We start from the raw sequence: 15,724 nt of genomic DNA on the forward strand, positions 1-15,724 counted from the left end.
AACCAGGTTTAATTGATTGCTGCAGTATGGTACCACATAACTACGTGATTCAAGTAAGAAAAAACCCAGGATCTGGCCAACAAGTATGTGAAAAAGGCATCACCATGAGCCAGATCCGGGCATATCACAGACATAACCCAGACCTAACCGGTATTATGCTCTAAAATATTGATCGAAACCAGGTTTAATTGACTGCTTCACTGTGGTACCACATTACTACGTGATACAAGCCAGAAAAAACCCAGGATCTGGCCAGCAAGTGTGTGATAAAGGCAAAATCATGAGCCAGTTCCGGGCATATCTGAGACCTAACCAAGACCTAACTGGTGTTATCCTTTGAAATAATGATCGAAACCAGGTATAATTGACTGCATCAGTGTGGTACCACATTACTACGCGATTCGAACCAGAAAATCCCAGGACCTGGCCATCAAATATGCGAAAAAGGCAAAATCATGTGCCAGCTCCAGGAATATCTCAGACCTAACCCAGACCTAACCGGTGTTATCCTTTGAAATAATGATCGAAACCAGGTATAATTGACTGCTTCAGTGTGGTACCACATTACTACGTGATACAAGCCAGAAAAAACCCAGGATCTGGCCAACAAGTATGTGAAAAAGGCATCATCATGAGCCAGATCCGGGAATATCTCAAACCTAACCCAGATCTAACCGGTGTTATCCTTTGAAATAATGATCGAAACCAGGTATAATTGACTGCTTCAGTGTGGTACCACATTACTACGCGATTCAAACAAGAAAAACCCAGGACCTGGCCAACAACGGTGCGATGAAGGCAAAATCATGAGCCAGATGCGGGTATAACTCAGACCTAACACAGACCTCACCGGTGTTATCCTCTAATATATTGATCGAAACCAGGTTTAATTGACTGCTGCAGCGTGGTGCCACATTACTACGTGACTCATACCAGAGAAAACCCAGGATCTGGCCGACAACTGTGCGTTGAAGGCAGAATCGTGAGCGAGATACCGGCATAACTCAGACCTCACCCAGACCTAACCCGTGTTATCCTGTAAAATATTGATCGAAAACAGGTTTAATTGACTGCTTCAGTGTGGTACCACATTACTACGTGATTCAAGCCAGAAAAAACCCAGGCTCTGGCAAACAAGTATTCGAAAAAGGCAAAAATATGAGCCTGATGCCGGCATAACCCACACCTAACACAGACCTCACCGGTTTTGTCCTCTAAAATATTGATCGAAACAAGGTTCAATTGACTGCTTCAGTGTGGTGCCACATTATTACGTGAATCAAGCCAGAAACAACCCAGGATCTGGCCAACATGTATGTGAAAAAGGCATCATCATGAGCCAGATCCGGGAATATCTCAGACCTAACCCAGACCTAACCGGTGTTATCCTTTGAAATAATGATCGAAACCGGGTATAATTGACTGCTTCAGTGTGGCACCACATTACTATGTGATACAAGCCAGAAAAAACCCAGCATCCGGCCAACAAGTATGCGAAAAAGGCAAAATCATGAGCCAGATGCTGGCATAACCCAGAACTCACACAGACCTCACCGGTGTTATCCTCTAATATATTGATCGAAACCAGGTTTAATTGACTGCTTCACTGTGGTACCACATTACTACGTTATTCTAACCAGAAAAACCCAGGATCTGGCCGACAAGTATGCGAAAAAGGCAAAATCATGAGCCAGATGCGGGCATAACCCAGACCTAACACAGACCTCACCGGTGATATCGTCTAAAATATTGATCGAAACCAGGTTTAATTGACTGCTGCATTGTGGTGCCACATTAGTACGTGACACATGGCAGAAAAAACCAAGGATCTGGCCAACAAGTGTGTGAAAAAGGCTAAATCATGAGCCAGATCCGGGCATATCTCAGACCTAACCCAGACCTAACTGGTGTTATCCTCTAAAATATTGATCGAAACCAGGTTCAATTGACTGCTTCAGTGTCGTGCCACATTACTACCTGAATCAAGCCAGACAAAACTCAGGATCTGGCCAACAAGCATGTGGAAAAGGCATCATCATGAGCCAGATCCGGGAATATCTCAGACCTAACCCAGACCTAACCGGTGTTATCCTTTGAAATAATGATCGAAACCAGGTTTAATTGACTGATTCAGTATGGTACCACATAACTACGTGATTCAAGCCAGAAAAACCCAGGATCTGGCCAACAAGTATGTGAAAAAGGCAAAATCATGAGCCAGATCCGGGCATGTCTCAGACCTAACCGAGACCTAACCGGTGTTATCCTTTAAGATATTGTTCGAAACCAGGTTTAGATGACTGCTGCAGTGTGGTGCCACATTACTACGTGATTCATGCCAGAAAAAACCCAGGATCTGGCGAACAAGTATGCGAAAGAGGCAAAATAGTGAGCCAGATGCGGGCATAACGCAGACCTGACACAGACCTCACCGGTGTTATCCTCTAAAATATTCATCGACACCAGGTTTAATTGACTGCTTCACTGTGGTACCACATTACTACGTGATTGAGGCCAGAAAAAACCCAGGATCTGGCCAACAAGTATGCGAAAAAGGCAAAATCATGAGCCAGATGCGGGCATAACCCCAGACCTAACACAGACATCACCGGTGTTATCCTCCAATATATTGATCGAAACCAGGTTCAATTGACTGCTTCATTGTGGTGCCACATTACTACGTGAATCAAGCCAGAAAAAACCCAGGATCTGGCCAACAAGTATGTGAAAAAGGCAAAATCATGAGCCAGATGCGGGTATAACCCAGACCTAACACAGACCTCATCGGCGTTATCCCCTAAAATATTGATCGAAACCAGGTTTAATTGATTGCTTCAGTATGGTACCACATAACTACGAGATTCAAGTAAGAAAAAACCCAGGATCTGGCCAACAAGTATGTGAAAAAGGCATCACCATGACCCAGATCCGGGCATATCACAGACATAACCCAGACCTAACCGGTGTTATGCTCTGAAATATTGATCGAAACCAGGTTTAATTGACTGCTCCAGTGTGGTGCCACATTACTACGTGATTCATGGCAGAAAAAACCCAGGAGCTGGCCAACTAGTATGCGATGAAGGCAGAATCATGAGCGAGATGCGGGCATAACCTACACCTCACCCAAACCTAACCCGTGTTATCCTATAAAATATTGAACGAAACCAGGTTTAATTGACTGCTTCAGTGTGGTACCACATTACTACCTGATTCAAACTCGAAAAACCCAGGGTCTGGCCAACAAGTATGTGAAAAAGGCAAAATCATGAGCCAGATCCGGGCATATCTCAGACCTAACCGAGACCTAACCGGTCTTATCCTTTAAGATATTGATCGAAACCAGGTTTAGTTGACTGCTGCAGTGTGGTGCCACATTACTACGTGATACAAGCCAGAAAAAACCCAGGCTCTGGCCAGCATGTGTGTGAAAAACGCAAAATCATGAGCCAGATCCGGGCATGTCTCAGACCTAACCCAGACCTAACCGGTGTTATCCTCTAAAATAATGAACGAAACCAGGTTTAATTGACTGCTTCAGTGTGGTGCCACATTACTACGTGATTCATGCCAGAAAAAACCCAGGATCTGGCCAACAAGTGTGTGAAAAACGCAAAATCATGAGCCAGATCCGGGCATATCTCAGACCTAACCCAGACCTAACCGGTGTTATCCTCTAAAATAATGAACGAAACCAGGTTTAATTGACTGCTTCAGTGTGGTGCCACATTACTACGTGATTCATGCCAGAAAAAACCCAGGATCTGGCGAACAAGTATGCGAAAGAGGCAAAATAGTGAGCCAGATACGGGCATAACGCAGACCTGACACAGACCTCACCGGTGTTATCCTCTAAAATATTCATCGAAACCAGGTTTAATTGATTGCTTCAGTATGGTACCACACAACTACGTGATTCAAGTAAGAAGAAACCCAGGATCTGGCCAACAAGTATGTGAAAAAGGCATCACCATGAGCCAGATCCGGGCATATCACAGACATAACCCAGACCTAACCGGTGTTATGCTCTAAAATATTGATCGAAACCAGGTTTAATTGACTGCTCCAGTGTGGTGCCACATTACTACGTGATTCATGGCAGAAAAAACCCAGGATCTGGCCAACTAGTATGCGATGAAGGCAGAATCATGAGCGAGATGCGGGCATAACCTACACCTCATCCAAACCTAACCCGTGTTATCCTATAAAATATTGAACGAAACCAGGTTTAATTGACTGCTTCAGTGTGGTACCACATTGCTACGTGATTCTAACCAGAAAAACCCAGGATCTGGCCGACAAATATGCGAAAAAGGCAAAATCATGAGCCAGATGCTGGCATAAACCAGAACTAACACAGACCTCACCGGTGTTATCCTCTAATATATAGATCGAAACCAGGTTTAATTGACTGCTCCAGTGTGGTACCACATTACTACGCGATTCAAACCAGAAAAACCCAGGACCTGGCCAACAAATATGCGAAAAAGGCAAAATCATGAGCCAGCTCCGGGCATATCTGAGACTTAACCCAGACCTAACTGGTGTTATCCTCTAAAATATTGATCGAAACCAGGTTTAATTGACTGCTTCACTGTGGTACCACATTACTACGTGATTCTAACCAGAAAAACCCAGGATCTGGCCGACAACTATGCGAAAAAGGCAAAATCATGAGCCAGCTCCGGGCATATCTGAGACTTAACCCAGACCTAACTGGTGTTATCCTCTAAAATATTGATCGAAACCAGGTTTAATTGACTGCTTCACTGTGGTACCACATTACTACGTGATTCTAACCAGAAAAACCCAGGATCTGGCCTACAAGTATGCGAAAAAGGCAAAATCATTAGTCAGATGCGGGCATAACCCAGACCTAACACAGACCTCACCGGTGATATCTTCTAAAATATTGATCGAAACCAGGTTTGATTGACTGCTGCAGTGTGGTGCCACATTACTACGTGATACATGGCAGAAAAAAACCCCGGATCTGGCCAACAACTATGCGATGAAGGCACAATCATGAGCGAGATGCGGGCATAACCTAGAACTCACCCAGGCCTAACCCGTGTTATCCTATAAAATATTGAACGAAACCAGGTTTAATTGACTGCTTCAGTGTGGTACCACATTACTACGTGATTCAAACTCGAAAAACCCCAGGATCTGGCCAACAAGTATGTGAAAAAGGCATCATCATGAGCCTGATCCGGGAATATCTCAGACCTAACCCAGACCTAACCGGTGTTATCCTTTGAAATAATGACCGAAACCAGGTATAATTGACTGTTTCACTATGGTACCACATTACTACGTGATTCAGGCCAGAAAAAACCCAGGATCTGGTCAACAAGAATGCGAAAAAGTCAAAATTATGAGCCTGATGCCGGCATAAACCACACCTCACACAGACCTCACCGGTGTTATCGTCTAAAATATTGATCGAAACCAGGTTTAATTGACTGCTCCAGTGTGGTGCCACATTACTACGTGATTCATGGCAGAAAAAACCCAGGATCTGGCCAACTAGTATGCGATGAAGGCAGAATCATGAGCCAGATGCGGGCATAACCTACACCTCACCCAGACCTAACCCGTGTTATCCTATAAAATATTGAACGAAACCCGGTTTAATTGACTGCTTCAGTGTGGTACCACATTACTACGTGATTCAAACTCGAAAAACCCAGGGTCTGGCCAACAAGTATGTGAAAAAGGCAAAATCATGAGCCAGATCCGGGCATATCTCAGACCTAACCGAGACCTAACCGGTGTTATCCTTTAAGATATTGATCGAAACCAGGTTTAGTTGACTGCTGCAGTGTGGTGCCACATTACTACGTGATACAAGCCAGAAAAAACCCAGGATCTGGCCAACAAGTGTGTGAAAAACGCAAAATCATGAGCCAGATCCGGGCATATCTCAGACCTAACCCAGACATAACCGGTGTTATCCTCTAAAATAATGAACGAAACCAGGTTTAATTGACTGCTTCAGTGTGGTGCCACATTACTACGTGATTCATGCCAGAAAAAACCCAGGATCTGGCGAACAAGTATGCGAAAGAGGCAAAATAGTGAGCCAGATGCGGGCATAACGCAGACCTGACACAGACCTCACCGGTGTCCTCTAAAATATTCATCGACACCAGGTTTAATTGACTGCTTCACTGTGGTACCACATTACTACGTGATTGAGGCCAGAAAAAACCCAGGATCTGGCCAACAAGTATGCGAAAAAGGCAAAATCATGAGCCAGATGCGGGTATAACCCAGACCTAACGCAGACCTCATCGGCGTTATCCCCTAAAATATTGATCGAAACCAGGTTTAATTGATTGCTTCAGTATGGTACCACACAACTACGTGATTCAAGTAAGAAAAAACCCAGGATCTGGCCAACAAGTATGTGAAAAAGGCATCACCATGAGCCAGATCCGGGCATATCACAGACATAACCCAGACCTAACCGGTGTTATGCTCTAAAATATTGATCGAAACCAGGTTTAATTGACTGCTCCAGTGTGGTGCCACATTACTACGTGATTCATGGCAGAAAAAACCCAGGATCTGGCCAACTAGTATGCGATGAAGGCAGAATCATGAGCCAGATGCGGGCATAACCTACACCTCATCCAAACCTAACCCGTGTTATCCTATAAAATATTGAACGAAACCAGGTTTAATTGACTGCTTCAGTGTGGTACCACATTACTACGTGATTCAAACTCGAAAAATCCAGGGTCTGGCCAACAAGTATGTGAAAAAGGTAAAATCATGAGCCAGATCCGGGCATATCTCAGACCTAACCGAGACCTAACCGGTCTTATCCTTTAAGATATTGATCGAAACCAGGTTTAGTTGACTGCTGCAGTGTGGTGCCACATTACTACGTGATACAAGCCAGAAAAAAGCCAGGATCTGGCCAACAAGTGTGTGAAAAACGCAAAATCATGAGCCAGATCCGGGCATATCTCAGACCTAACCCAGACCTAACCGGTGTTATCCTCTGAAATAATGAACGAAACCAGGTTTAATTGACTGCTTCAGTGTGGTGCCACATTACTACGTGATTCATGCCAGAAAAAACCCAGGATCTGGCGAACAAGTATGCGAAAGAGGCAAAATAGTGAGCCAGATGCGGGCATAACGCAGACCTGACACAGACCTCACCGGTGTTATCCTCTAAAATATTCATCGAAACCAGGTTTAATTGACTGCTTCACTGTGGTACCACATTACTACGTGATTCAGGCCAGAAAAAACCCAGGATCTGGCCAACAAGTATGCGAAAAAGGCAAAATCATGAGCCAGATGCGGGCATAACCCCAGACCTAACACAGACCTCACCGGTGTTATCCTCTAATATATTGATCGAAACCAGGTTCAATTGACTGCTTCAGTGTGGTGCCACATTACTACGTGAATCAAGCCAGAAAAAACCCAGGATCTGGCCAACTAGTATGCGAAAAAGGCAAAATCATGAGCCAGATGCGGGCATTACCCAGACCTAACACAGACCTCACCGGTGTTATCGTCTAAAATATTGATCGAACCCTGTTTAATTGAATGCTTCAGTGTGGTACCACATTACTACCTGATTCAAGCCAGAAAAACCCCAGGATCTGGCCAACAAGTAAGTGAAAAAGGCATCATCATGAGCCAGATCCGGGCATATCTCAGACCTAACCCAGACCTAACCGGTGTTATCCTTTGAAATAATGATCAAAACCAGGTATAATTGACTGCTTCTCTGTGGTACCACATTACTACGTGATTCAGGCCAGAAAAAACCCACGCTCTGGCCAACAAGTATGCGAAGAAGGCAAAATTATGAGCCTGATGCCGGCATAACCCACACCTCACACAGACCTCACCGGTGTTTTCGTCTAAAATATTGATCGAAACCAGGTTTAATTGACTGCTCCAGTGTGGTGCCACATAACTACGTGATTCATGGCAGAAAAAACCCAGGATCTGGCCAACTAGTATGCGATGAAGGCAGAATCATGAGCCAGATGCGGGCATAACCCAGACCTAACACAGACCTCACCGGTGTTATCGTCTAAAATATTGATCGAAACCAGGTTTAATTGACTGCTTCAGTGTGGTGCCACATTACTACGTGATTCATGCCAGAAAAAACCCAGGAACTGGCGAACAAGTATGCGAAAAAGGCAAAATCATGAGCCAGATCCGGGCATATCTCAGACATAACCCAGACCTAACCGGTGTGATCCTTTAAAATAATGATCGAAACCAGGTATAATTGACTGCTTCAGTGTGGTACCACATTACTACGTGATTCAGGCCAGAAAAAACCCAGGATCTGGCGAACAAGTATGCGAAAAAGGCAAAATCATGAGCCAGATCCGGGCATATCTCAGACATAACCCAGACCTAACCGGTGTGATCCTTTAAAATAATGATCGAAACCAGGTATAATTGACTGCTTCAGTGTGGTACCACATTACTACGTGATTCAGGCCAGAAAAAACCCAGGATCTGGCCAACAAGTATGTGAAAAAGGCATCACCATGAGCCAGATCCGGGCATATCTCAGACATAACCCTGACCTAACCGGTGTTATCCTTTAAAATAATGATCGAAACCAGGTATAATTGACTGCTGCAGGGTGGTGCCACATTACTACGTGATTCATGCCAGAAAAAACCCAGGATCTGGCCGACAACTATGCGATGAAGGCAGAATCGTGAGCGAGATGCGGGCATAACCCAGACCTCACCCAGATCTAACCGGTGCTATCCTTTGAAATAATGATCGAAACCAGGTACAATTGACTGCTCCAGTGTGGTGCCACATAACTACGTGATTCAAACCTGAAAAACCCAGGACCTGGCCAACAAATATGCGAAAAAGGCAAAATCATGAGCCATCTCCGGGCATATCTCAGACTTAACCCAGACCTAACTGGTGTTTTCCTCTAAAATATTGATCGAAACCAGGTTCAACTGACTGCTTCAGTGTGGTGCCACATAACTACGTGATTCATGGCAGAAAAAACCCAGGATATGGCCAACTAGTATGCGATGAAGGCAGAATCATGAGCGTGATGCGGGCATAACCTATACTTCACCCAGACCTAACTCGTGTTATCCTATAAAATATTGAACGAAACCAGGTTTAATTGACTGCTTCAGTGTGGTACCACATTACTACGTGATTCAAACTCGAAAAACCCAGTGTCTGGCCAACAAGTATGTGAAAAAGGCAAAATCATGAGCCAGATCCTGGCATATCTCAGACCTAACCGAGACCTAACCGGTGTTATCCTTTAAGATATTGATCGAAACCAGGTTTAGTTGACTGCTGCAGTGCGGTGCCACATTACTACGTGATTCATGCCAGAAAAAACCCAGGATCTGGCCGACAACTATGCAATGAAGGCAGAATCGTGAGCCAGATCCGGGCATATCTCAGACCTAACCCAGACCTAACCGGTGTTATCCTTTGAAATAATGGTCGAAACCAGGTATAAATGACTGCTTCACTGTGGTACCACATTACTACGTGATTTAGGCCAGAAAAAAACCCAGGATCTGGCCAACAAGTATGCGAAAAAGGCAAAATCATGAGCCAGATGCGGGCATAACCCAGACCTAACACAGACCTCACCGGTGTTATCGTCTAAAATATTGATCGAAACCAGGTTTAATTGACTGCTCCAGTGTGGTGCCACATTAGTACGTGATTCATGGCAGAAAAAACCCAGGATCTGGCCAACTAGTATGCGATGAAGGCAGAATCATGAGCGAGATGCGGGCATAACCTAGACCTCACCCGGACCTAACCCGTGTTATCCTATAAAATATTGAACGAAACCAGGTTTAATTGACTGCTTCAGTGTGGTACCACATTACTACGTGATTCAAGCCAGAAAAAACCCAGGCTCTGGCCAACAAGTATGCGAAGAAGGCAAAATTATGAGCCTGATGCCGGCATAACCCACACCTCACACAGACTTCACCAGTTTTATCCTCTCAAATATTGATCGAAGCCAGGTTCAATTGACCGCTTCAGTGTGGTACCACATTACTACGTGAATCAAACCAGAAAAAACCCAGGATCTGGCCAACAAGTATGTGAAAAAGGCATCATCATGAGCCAGATCCGGGAATATCTCAGACCTAACCCAGACCTAACCGGTGTTATCCTTTGAAATAATGATCGAAACCAGGTATAATTGACTGCTTCAGTGTGGTGCCACATTACTACGTGATACAAGCCAGAAAAAACCCAGGATCTGGCCAACAAGTATGCGAAAAAGGCAAAATCATGAGCCAGCTGCGGGCATAACCCAGACCTAACACAGACCTCACCGGTTTTATCCTATAAAATATTGATCGAAACCAGGTTCAATTGATTGCTTCAGTATGGTACCACATAACTACGAGATTCAAGTAAGAAAAAACCCAGGATCTGGCCAACAAGTATGTGAAAAAGGCATCACCATGACCCAGATCCGGGCATATCACAGACATAACCCAGACCTAACCGGTGTTATGCTCTGAAATATTGATCGAAACCAGGTTTAATTGACTGCTCCAGTGTGGTGCCACATTACTACGTGATTCATGGCAGAAAAAACCCAGGAGCTGGCCAACTAGTATGCGATGAAGGCAGAATCATGAGCGAGATGCGGGCATAACCTACACCTCACCCAAACCTAACCCGTGTTATCCTATAAAATATTGAACGAAACCAGGTTTAATTGACTGCTTCAGTGTGGTACCACATTACTACCTGATTCAAACTCGAAAAACCCAGGGTCTGGCCAACAAGTATGTGAAAAAGGCAAAATCATGAGCCAGATCCGGGCATATCTCAGACCTAACCGAGACCTAACCGGTCTTATCCTTTAAGATATTGATCGAAACCAGGTTTAGTTGACTGCTGCAGTGTGGTGCCACATTACTACGTGATACAAGCCAGAAAAAACCCAGGCTCTGGCCAGCATGTGTGTGAAAAACGCAAAATCATGAGCCAGATCCGGGCATGTCTCAGACCTAACCCAGACCTAACCGGTGTTATCCTCTAAAATAATGAACGAAACCAGGTTTAATTGACTGCTTCAGTGTGGTGCCACATTACTACGTGATTCATGCCAGAAAAAACCCAGGATCTGGCCAACAAGTGTGTGAAAAACGCAAAATCATGAGCCAGATCCGGGCATATCTCAGACCTAACCCAGACCTAACCGGTGTTATCCTCTAAAATAATGAACGAAACCAGGTTTAATTGACTGCTTCAGTGTGGTGCCACATTACTACGTGATTCATGCCAGAAAAAACCCAGGATCTGGCGAACAAGTATGCGAAAGAGGCAAAATAGTGAGCCAGATACGGGCATAACGCAGACCTGACACAGACCTCACCGGTGTTATCCTCTAAAATATTCATCGAAACCAGGTTTAATTGATTGCTTCAGTATGGTACCACACAACTACGTGATTCAAGTAAGAAGAAACCCAGGATCTGGCCAACAAGTATGTGAAAAAGGCATCACCATGAGCCAGATCCGGGCATATCACAGACATAACCCAGACCTAACCGGTGTTATGCTCTAAAATATTGATCGAAACCAGGTTTAATTGACTGCTCCAGTGTGGTGCCACATTACTACGTGATTCATGGCAGAAAAAACCCAGGATCTGGCCAACTAGTATGCGATGAAGGCAGAATCATGAGCGAGATGCGGGCATAACCTACACCTCATCCAAACCTAACCCGTGTTATCCTATAAAATATTGAACGAAACCAGGTTTAATTGACTGCTTCAGTGTGGTACCACATTGCTACGTGATTCTAACCAGAAAAACCCAGGATCTGGCCGACAAATATGCGAAAAAGGCAAAATCATGAGCCAGATGCTGGCATAAACCAGAACTAACACAGACCTCACCGGTGTTATCCTCTAATATATAGATCGAAACCAGGTTTAATTGACTGCTCCAGTGTGGTACCACATTACTACGCGATTCAAACCAGAAAAACCCAGGACCTGGCCAACAAATATGCGAAAAAGGCAAAATCATGAGCCAGCTCCGGGCATATCTGAGACTTAACCCAGACCTAACTGGTGTTATCCTCTAAAATATTGATCGAAACCAGGTTTAATTGACTGCTTCACTGTGGTACCACATTACTACGTGATTCTAACCAGAAAAACCCAGGATCTGGCCGACAACTATGCGAAAAAGGCAAAATCATGAGCCAGCTCCGGGCATATCTGAGACTTAACCCAGACCTAACTGGTGTTATCCTCTAAAATATTGATCGAAACCAGGTTTAATTGACTGCTTCACTGTGGTACCACATTACTACGTGATTCTAACCAGAAAAACCCAGGATCTGGCCTACAAGTATGCGAAAAAGGCAAAATCATTAGTCAGATGCGGGCATAACCCAGACCTAACACAGACCTCACCGGTGATATCTTCTAAAATATTGATCGAAACCAGGTTTGATTGACTGCTGCAGTGTGGTGCCACATTACTACGTGATACATGGCAGAAAAAAACCCCGGATCTGGCCAACAACTATGCGATGAAGGCACAATCATGAGCGAGATGCGGGCATAACCTAGAACTCACCCAGGCCTAACCCGTGTTATCCTATAAAATATTGAACGAAACCAGGTTTAATTGACTGCTTCAGTGTGGTACCACATTACTACGTGATTCAAACTCGAAAAACCCCAGGATCTGGCCAACAAGTATGTGAAAAAGGCATCATCATGAGCCTGATCCGGGAATATCTCAGACCTAACCCAGACCTAACCGGTGTTATCCTTTGAAATAATGACCGAAACCAGGTATAATTGACTGTTTCACTATGGTACCACATTACTACGTGATTCAGGCCAGAAAAAACCCAGGATCTGGTCAACAAGAATGCGAAAAAGTCAAAATTATGAGCCTGATGCCGGCATAAACCACACCTCACACAGACCTCACCGGTGTTATCGTCTAAAATATTGATCGAAACCAGGTTTAATTGACTGCTCCAGTGTGGTGCCACATTACTACGTGATTCATGGCAGAAAAAACCCAGGATCTGGCCAACTAGTATGCGATGAAGGCAGAATCATGAGCCAGATGCGGGCATAACCTACACCTCACCCAGACCTAACCCGTGTTATCCTATAAAATATTGAACGAAACCCGGTTTAATTGACTGCTTCAGTGTGGTACCACATTACTACGTGATTCAAACTCGAAAAACCCAGGGTCTGGCCAACAAGTATGTGAAAAAGGCAAAATCATGAGCCAGATCCGGGCATATCTCAGACCTAACCGAGACCTAACCGGTGTTATCCTTTAAGATATTGATCGAAACCAGGTTTAGTTGACTGCTGCAGTGTGGTGCCACATTACTACGTGATACAAGCCAGAAAAAACCCAGGATCTGGCCAACAAGTGTGTGAAAAACGCAAAATCATGAGCCAGATCCGGGCATATCTCAGACCTAACCCAGACATAACCGGTGTTATCCTCTAAAATAATGAACGAAACCAGGTTTAATTGACTGCTTCAGTGTGGTGCCACATTACTACGTGATTCATGCCAGAAAAAACCCAGGATCTGGCGAACAAGTATGCGAAAGAGGCAAAATAGTGAGCCAGATGCGGGCATAACGCAGACCTGACACAGACCTCACCGGTGTCCTCTAAAATATTCATCGACACCAGGTTTAATTGACTGCTTCACTGTGGTACCACATTACTACGTGATTGAGGCCAGAAAAAACCCAGGATCTGGCCAACAAGTATGCGAAAAAGGCAAAATCATGAGCCAGATGCGGGTATAACCCAGACCTAACGCAGACCTCATCGGCGTTATCCCCTAAAATATTGATCGAAACCAGGTTTAATTGATTGCTTCAGTATGGTACCACACAACTACGTGATTCAAGTAAGAAAAAACCCAGGATCTGGCCAACAAGTATGTGAAAAAGGCATCACCATGAGCCAGATCCGGGCATATCACAGACATAACCCAGACCTAACCGGTGTTATGCTCTAAAATATTGATCGAAACCAGGTTTAATTGACTGCTCCAGTGTGGTGCCACATTACTACGTGATTCATGGCAGAAAAAACCCAGGATCTGGCCAACTAGTATGCGATGAAGGCAGAATCATGAGCCAGATGCGGGCATAACCTACACCTCATCCAAACCTAACCCGTGTTATCCTATAAAATATTGAACGAAACCAGGTTTAATTGACTGCTTCAGTGTGGTACCACATTACTACGTGATTCAAACTCGAAAAATCCAGGGTCTGGCCAACAAGTATGTGAAAAAGGTAAAATCATGAGCCAGATCCGGGCATATCTCAGACCTAACCGAGACCTAACCGGTCTTATCCTTTAAGATATTGATCGAAACCAGGTTTAGTTGACTGCTGCAGTGTGGTGCCACATTACTACGTGATACAAGCCAGAAAAAAGCCAGGATCTGGCCAACAAGTGTGTGAAAAACGCAAAATCATGAGCCAGATCCGGGCATATCTCAGACCTAACCCAGACCTAACCGGTGTTATCCTCTGAAATAATGAACGAAACCAGGTTTAATTGACTGCTTCAGTGTGGTGCCACATTACTACGTGATTCATGCCAGAAAAAACCCAGGATCTGGCGAACAAGTATGCGAAAGAGGCAAAATAGTGAGCCAGATGCGGGCATAACGCAGACCTGACACAGACCTCACCGGTGTTATCCTCTAAAATATTCATCGAAACCAGGTTTAATTGACTGCTTCACTGTGGTACCACATTACTACGTGATTCAGGCCAGAAAAAACCCAGGATCTGGCCAACAAGTATGCGAAAAAGGCAAAATCATGAGCCAGATGCGGGCATAACCCCAGACCTAACACAGACCTCACCGGTGTTATCCTCTAATATATTGATCGAAACCAGGTTCAATTGACTGCTTCAGTGTGGTGCCACATTACTACGTGAATCAAGCCAGAAAAAACCCAGGATCTGGCCAACTAGTATGCGAAAAAGGCAAAATCATGAGCCAGATGCGGGCATTACCCAGACCTAACACAGACCTCACCGGTGTTATCGTCTAAAATATTGATCGAACCCTGTTTAATTGAATGCTTCAGTGTGGTACCACATTACTACCTGATTCAAGCCAGAAAAACCCCAGGATCTGGCCAACAAGTAAGTGAAAAAGGCATCATCATGAGCCAGATCCGGGCATATCTCAGACCTAACCCAGACCTAACCGGTGTTATCCTTTGAAATAATGATCAAAACCAGGTATAATTGACTGCTTCTCTGTGGTACCACATTACTACGTGATTCAGGCCAGAAAAAACCCACGCTCTGGCCAACAAGTATGCGAAGAAGGCAAAATTATGAGCCTGATGCCGGCATAACCCACACCTCACACAGACCTCACCGGTGTTTTCGTCTAAAATATTGATCGAAACCAGGTTTAATTGACTGCTCCAGTGTGGTGCCACATAACTACGTGATTCATGGCAGAAAAAACCCAGGATCTGGCCAACTAGTATGCGATGAAGGCAGAATCATGAGCCAGATGCGGGCATAACCCAGACCTAACACAGACCTCACCGGTGTTATCGTCTAAAATATTGATCGAAACCAGGTTTAATTGACTGCTTCAGTGTGGTACCACACTACTACGTGATTCAAACTCGAAGAACCCAGGGTCTGGCCAACAA

The sequence above is a fragment of the Colletes latitarsis genome, chromosome 2 (genome assembly GCF_051014445.1).
Source record: "Colletes latitarsis isolate SP2378_abdomen chromosome 2, iyColLati1, whole genome shotgun sequence".
In the NCBI taxonomy this organism is placed as follows: Eukaryota; Metazoa; Arthropoda; class Insecta; order Hymenoptera; family Colletidae; genus Colletes; species Colletes latitarsis.